We start from the raw sequence: 7857 nt of genomic DNA, 5'->3' as shown, positions 1-7857 counted from the left end.
ACTAACAAGGCTGGTTCTAGTTGTGTAATGATCAGGCCCATAATGATGGAGGAGGACGTTATAAACAGAATTCGTTGGTTTCTTGATGTAATTTTAAAAAATTTCTTTAGAAAATACATCAATACATCAAGAAACCCACGGATTCCGTTTATAACTTCGTTTGATACTAACCATAAAATCACCAAAAAGGTCATTCTTAAATATTGGGGAATTGTGCAATCAGATCCCAAATATGGACAGTTATTTAAACAACCCCGTATGTTTTCATACAAAAGGGGTAAATGTATATGTGAGCTTATTAAACCTAAAGCTATTAATATCCAAAAACCATACATTAATGTATCTGAACAAAATATGGGCACACATCCTTGCAGAAACTGTAGTCAGTGGCATTATCCCAGGAAATAGTGTGTTACATCCCCAGCAAGGTTCTTAACATGGGATTAAAGGATATTTCACCTGTGACAGCAAGGAGGTGATTTATTCTATTAAGGGTTAGTTCACACAAGGAGATTCGGGGAAATTATTTCGCCTGGCGACTAATCACCTCGTCTTCTGAGCGACTATCTCCCCGAACTTTCCCATAGGCTACAATGAAAAGTCGCCTGCGCTAATGCACACGCGGCAATGCGTTTTCTATAGTCGCCCGAAGTTGCCTGTGTGAGCCAACTTCGGACGACTATAGAAAACGCATCGCCACAAAAGTGCGATTAAACAAACATAAATCCACTATACGGAATTACAGACCTGTAGTTGTTGAAACACAAAAAGAACAAAAGGGTACTTTGAAAGAGAAACTCAAAAAACTTTTTTTTAATCAGGGTCATCGTGTTTCACAGCTAAAATGGCAAATACTTCTAAATTACTAAATTTCACACAAACAGGGCTATGAGATTAAAAAGCTACTTTTGCAGTGTGAATGTTACTGGATCTGGTTGCTTCCTGATTTCCTGACAGATGTCTGACGAAAAATCATAAGATGTACGATCGTTCGAATCCCACTAACCGCACGATAATTTCGAAGGATTGGTCGGACTTCCCGAAAATCGGTCGTTCGGCAAGAAGAATCGTCGCGTCTATGGGGAGCTTAAGATGTGAATCCTTACTTATGGTTAATCTGTTACTATTTGCTACAATCTAAATATTGATAAGAGAGTTTGTCCTTCCACTCTGATTGCTGATTTGTTACAGAGGAATGATACAAAGTTGCTGATACTGAAGTAAATTGCTAAAATGTTTATGTAGCATATTAAAAGTTTTTTTTTAAGTCTTACAGGAATTCTGAGACTACTGTTCAAGTCTGTACTGTTTAATCAATGGGTTTCCTTATAACTAACTTTCTTACAGAAGAGCTGGAGTGAATTTACAAATTAACTTTACAATTTTGGACTCTACAAGGATTAAGGGGCTGATTCACTAAGGGTCGAATATCGAGGGTTAATTAACCCTCGATATTCGACTGGGAATTGAAATCCTTCGACTTCGAATATCGAAGTCGAAGGATTTAGGGCAGATAGTACGATCGAACGATCGGAGGATTATTCCTTCGATCGAACGATAAAATCCTTCGAATCGATCGATTCGAAGGATTTTAATCCAGCGATCGAAGGAATATCCTTCGATCAAAAAAAGTTAGCCAAGCCTATGGGGACCTTCCCTATAGGCTAACATTGACTTCGGTAGCTTTTAGATGCCGAACTAGGGGGTCGAAGTTTTTTTTAAAGAGACAGTACTATCGAATGGTCGAATAGTTGTACGATTTTTACTTTGAATCCTTCGATTCGAAGTCGTAGTCGTAGTCGAAGGTCGAAGTAGCCCATTCGATGGTCGAAGTAGCCCAAAAAAAACTTTGAAATTCGAAGTTTTTTTACTTCGAATCCTTCACTCGAAGTTAGTGAATGTTTAATGTTTTTGAGTGAAATAGTTTTGTAAACTCCGTTTTGTTCAATGGTTTTGCACTTGTTGTGATAATGATGCACAATTATGTTAATTGAATGACGTGTTGATTATCCACTTAGGGGGTGTTATATTGCCTTCTCTCACAAAAAATCTTTATGCTTGACAAAGGGGTTTCAACCCTGAAATGTTGCATTTTTCTGCTTAATAAACACGCAAGGGCCTGGCCCTGCTTGCACCTGCCTTTGAGTGCCAGTGATTCCTGTTCTAGTGTACAATTTGGAGAGTGCCGATCCCTCCATCACCGAGCACCAGGCATCCATTTGTAGGCCAGGGTGTGCGAGCGGACTCCATTTTGAACTTCAGGCAAGTTGACCATTCTGCAAGAATGCCCTGGGATTCCAGGAGTAGAGAATAAGGGAGTAAGTAAGAAAGTAAAAAGTGCTAATTGCTAAATATCAGCGCTTCAAGCATAGTCAATTGCCCTTGACCCAGTACATAGAAGGACAAATGTAGGTATGGAGGATCTGGTAAAGTATACCTCTGGCAGTTCTTTCTAGGACCAGTGGGGGAAATTACCTCTTGGATAGGACTGGGGCAGTAGCAGGTATAGGTTGGAGAGATTGTACCTATAATAGCCTTGTCCACCTAATATCTTTTGGATTGCTGGTGCATCTTTACTCACCTCCATAAAACATACCCTGACAATTCTGGTTCATAAAAAAAACCCATCAGAACTGACTTGGTAGGGATCAGTAAAAACAAGAATGGCCAGCCTTAAGCAAACCATGACTGCATTCTCCAAAACATTTTGTGAGATTTATGTTCATCAAATCATTTGGGGTGACATGTCAAAATTAGGGTCAGATGATGAAATTTCACATTGTAGAGTTAATCCATGCTATAAAACCACCCAGTTAGCATCTTAATCAAAAACTGCAATACATGTTGGAACAGGCACTAACCAGGCTGTTTCTCATTCTTTAAAGACAAGTCCCATTGGGATTAGAGTTGGGAGGTTCTGGGTTCTTCAACACAGTTAATAAAAGGCAGAGGTGCTTAATACATTGGCCAGGTGCCTTGCAGGAAAAACCATGACTGAGTGGTTACAGAGCTTTCTTTTCTTGGTAGCTGCTATCTTTTCCAATGGAGTGGATACTCACCCACGTAAGTTACTTATTCACAGTACGTCAAAAGCCTTAACTATTTGACCATAGGTGTTATAGCAGATATAGTAGTGTTAGATGGTGCCTATAGTAGCAGTGACATAGTCTCTAGGAAAGGATTGTGACTGTGGGATAGCAGATACGGAAGGGAAAGATGGTGCCTATAGTAACAGTGGGATAATAGTCTCTGGGATGGGAGTGTGACTGTGGGATAGCAGGTATAGTAGGGAGAGATGGTGCGGCGCCTATAGTAACAGTTGGATAATAGTCTCTGGGAAGGGAGTGTGACTGTGGTATAGCAGATATAGTAGGGAGAGATGGTGCCTATAGTAACAGTGGGATAATAGTTTCTGGAAAGGGAGTGTGGCTGTGGGATAACAGGTATAGTAGGGAGAAATGTTGCCTATAGTAGCAGTGGGATAATTGTCTCTTAGAAGAAACTGTGGCTGTGGGATAGTTGGTATAGCAGGGAGAGATGGTGGATATAGTAGCAGTGTGATAACCTATATTATTTTTCCTAGTTCCACAAAACTGCAAGCAATGGATGAATCAGGGAGGTACAATCAGTGACTATAGAGAACAAAAGAGATGGACCGCTACTGCTCACCGCGTATCACCAACCAGGTGCTCAGTCAAACAGTGTCCCCACTGCTAACATCCAATAGACTCAAGACAGGCAGACGGCACTTCTGGAAAGGATTTATTGGGGTTGCTGCTGTAAAACCTGTTTTACAGCAGCAACCCCAATAAATCCTTTCCAGAAGTGCCGTCTGCCTGTCTTGAGTCTATTACAATCAGTGACTGGTACTTATTAGACACCCTCGCTGGACTCCCTATGTCTGTGTTCTGTGATATGGATATCAATGGAGGGGGATGGATAGTAAGTTGGGGGAGCATAAGAAAATGGTCTTCAAAGGAGACGTAGAGAATAAGAACATTGAAAATGAAAAGATATTGGAACTTCTGTTATACTTACATCCCTTCCCAGGTGTTTCAGAGACGAGTAGATGGGTCAGTGGATTTTTTCAGAGACTGGAATTCATACAAAGAGAGGGTTTGGTCACCAAAACAGTGAATTTTGGTTGGGAAACAATAATCTCCATCTCCTCACAGCAACAGGTGAGACTTGTATTTTCTTAAAGTTCCTCTTTTGATCCTTTTTTATTTGCTTTTCTTTGTGGGGAGTATATTTACAGCTACTTGTGACTGTTTCTACTTCCTTTCTGGCAAAAATACAGCAGATCTCCTTTGCTTTGTGGCAAGTATTAAGTTGTTTGAGAAAGGGATTCAGTAGAGTCGAGTAACATTTAGAAAAATTGTCCATCACAATCTGGAGAGTGTGGTTTAGTGACAAGTAGTCACTATAATATTGTCAGATTCCTCTTTCAATTCTTCTCTTTCAGGGAATTTCCAGCTCCGCATCGACCTGACGGATTTCAGTGACCAGCGCACTTACGCCTCATACAGCAACTTCCGTATCGCTGGGGAGTCTCAGAACTACACCCTGAGTCTGGAGGGATACATGGGAGGAGATGCAGGTACAAATATTCCCAGAATGAAAGTTGTCGAATTTCATTGTTTCATAAAACCCCCATGCATGCCTTTAAAGAGATGCCCATTTACAGTAACTGCTGCCCCAAAGGGAAGAATCTATGGGTCAAGTACTGTGTGACTTCGGGGTTGGGTTTATCTTCACCCACGGTACATTGTGATATCAGGTTCTATAGTACTATATCCAGAGAGGCAATGTCAATAAAAATTAATAATATCTCTTAAAAAGACTTGGCTGAGGGGACTAACCTACCTGTTTAACCTATAACTTTTTGCTGGAACTTTTTTTGTGATCTCCAACCAGCAGGTAGTGGGGAATATGTTGCTCACTAACCCCTTGGATGTTGCTCTCAGTGGCAGGTGCTAATTGTTTTGAATTTCTGCCTTGGGTTCAAGTTTTTTTGCATAAAAACCAATCACAACCCTTATTTGTCACCCAAGGAACATTTTTCCTGATTGTGTTGCTCCCCAACTCTTTTTACAATTGATTGTGGCTCATAGGTAAAAAAGGTTTGGGACCGCTGTTTCAGTACCACCTTCATGCTGTTGATACCCACATCAAGCTGTCTACACTTGACCTCTCTCTCCAATATTTTAATGAATTACAGACTGCCTTTCTGCTATCTCACCGTAGATGTAAAAGCTCCACCTGAAACGGAATCTCTGTAACACAGAACTCACTATATTTCCACGAAAATCTTCCCTTGTACTTCAGGTTCTACCTTCATCTTCCCCTGTACCTTAGGTTGCACCATTATCTTCCCCTGTACCTCTGGTTTCACCATCATCTTCCCCAAGTACCACAGTACTCTAATATAATCTTTCCTTGTACTTCACATTTCACCATCATCTTTCCCTGTATTTCAGGTTCCACCATCATCTTCCCCTGTATCTCAGGTTCCACCATCATCTTTCTCTTTACCTCAGGTTCCAGCATCTTCCCCTGTATCTCAGGTTCTACCATCATCTTCCCCTGTACCTCAGGTTCCACCATCATCTTCCCCTGTATCTCAGGTTTCACCGTCATCTTTGTCACAATCGGCATGCTAAATTCAGAACCAATGCTAAGCACCCTGTTCTTGGCTCTTGCTTCCACTTTTAAACAGCCGCCTTTCACCTCGGGAGGAGCCCTCGGCTAATCGGATGCTGCCAGGTCTTATTAAGAGAGGTGCCAAGAGAGGGGTTCTGAATGAGCAAAGGGGCATGATGGTTAAACAAAGCCTTTTGGGCAGACGGTCATGGTACAAGGCGTAGACAGAAACCGTAGTCAGATCAGGCCGGGTCGGGGCAGGCAGAGTACAAACGGAGTCAGGCAGGCAAGGGTCAAACCAGGAGATCAATCAGGAGGGATACAGAATAGAGGAGTCAGTTACCAGGCAGGGTCAGGATTTCGGAAGTCAGGATCGTCACAAACAGGCAGGGGTCACAACAGATAATCAGGAATCAGAAGCTCAAACAGCACAGAGGCACCAGGAACTCTTTGGAAAGAAACCTATAATGGGCAATGATATAAAAACTTTTAAATATGTTTAAATTTCGCACCCTTGCGCTCTGGCATCATTACGCCAGCGCGACTGCGCCTATAAACTGGGAGGAGGCGTGCCGCGCGCACCCTTAGGAACCGGCGCATAAGAGGAGAAAGACCGGCGAGAGCGCGGTGTGCATCCCCGCCGGCCCACTAGGCCACCAGGGTGAGTAATCCTCACAATCTTCCGTTGTACATCAGCTTCCACTGTCATCTTCCCCTTTGTCTCTGGTTCCAACATCGTCTTCCTCTATGTCTCAGGTTCCGACATCATATTCCCCTGTACCTCAGGTTCCACCATCATCTTCCCCTGTGTCTCAGGTTCCAACATCATATTCCCCCCTGTACCTTAGGTTCCACCATCATCTTCCCCTGTATCTCAGGTTCCAACATCATCTTCCGCTATATCTCAGATTCCGATATCATATTCTCCTGTATCTCAGGTTCCAACATTACCCCCCCCCCCTTCTACTGCCTGTCTCTCCCTCTACCCCCTTCTTTCCAAACCTACTAACATTCCCTAAATAAACCAGCTGCTTAGAGAATCATATTCATTGCAAATTTATTGATAAGAAATCATGTGCTATCCCTGCAGATGTGATGAGTGGTTTCCTCTATGCAAGTAGTGACAGAGGTACAAATGTTCTAATGGTGAATTACTAGTAGGCAGCTGTACCTTCATTGTCATAGATGATCAATACTATGGGGGTGGCTGCCCTACTGGTAATCATAATTCTTTTATTTTGCTTGTTTAAATGAACTTTTGATTGAAAACAAAATGTAGAAGTGCTGTTTGCCCCCCTCCCTGCAAGCCCATAAACAGAACAATGGAAGGTACCCAGATAACAGCTCCCTGGTAAGAACAGCACTCATCCATGTCCTGCTGTGACTCCTTCAGTTACATTGAGTAGGAGAAACAATAGCCTGTCAGAAAGCAGTTCCACAGTGCAGCACTGGCTCTTTCTGAAAGCACATGACCAGGCAAAATGACCTGAGATGGCTCCTACACACCAATTTTACAACTAAAAAAATACACTTGTTGGGTTAGGAATGAAATTTTACATGGTAGAGTCAGGCCCGGATTTGTGGAGAGGCCACCAAGGCCCAGGCATAGGGCGGCAGGATTTTATGGGGTAGCATGCTGCCCAACCACATCCACATTGGTTCAGAAACACTGGGGATGAGCAGGAGATACAATAGTTTTTTAAATCTCCCGTGCGCCAATCCCCATTGCACCGGTCCTGATGATGAAAATTTGAGCGAATAAAAGGGAGGGGACAGGGGTGACATATAACAGTGGGCCTAGGTGCGCCCACTCCGCCCAGTATGTAAATCCAGCCCTGGGTAGAGTGAATTATTTGCAGTGTAGACAGTGTCATTTAGAAATTATAACTACACCATAAAAAAAAGAATCCCTTTAACTTCTCCGATCCCATGCAGGTAGTTCCTTATCTGAACACAGAGGTCATTCCTTCAGCAGTAAAGACAGAGACAATGACCTTTATGAAGGCAACTGTGCCCAGCAGTACAATGGAGCCTGGTGGTATTCAAGATGCCATCTGTCCAACCTAAATGGACTCTACCTGCGTGGAAATCACACCAGTGATGCAAACGAAGTTAACTGGAGTTCAGGAAAGGGGTACCATTACTCCTACAAGGTGTCAGAAATGAAGTTTCGCCCGATGCCTTAAGGAAGGGAGGTTGCATTAAAAAACAGCA

The sequence above is a fragment of the Xenopus laevis genome, chromosome 8S (assembly GCF_017654675.1).
Source record: "Xenopus laevis strain J_2021 chromosome 8S, Xenopus_laevis_v10.1, whole genome shotgun sequence".
In the NCBI taxonomy this organism is placed as follows: Eukaryota; Metazoa; Chordata; class Amphibia; order Anura; family Pipidae; genus Xenopus; species Xenopus laevis.
This window is presented reverse-complemented; position numbering follows the sequence as displayed.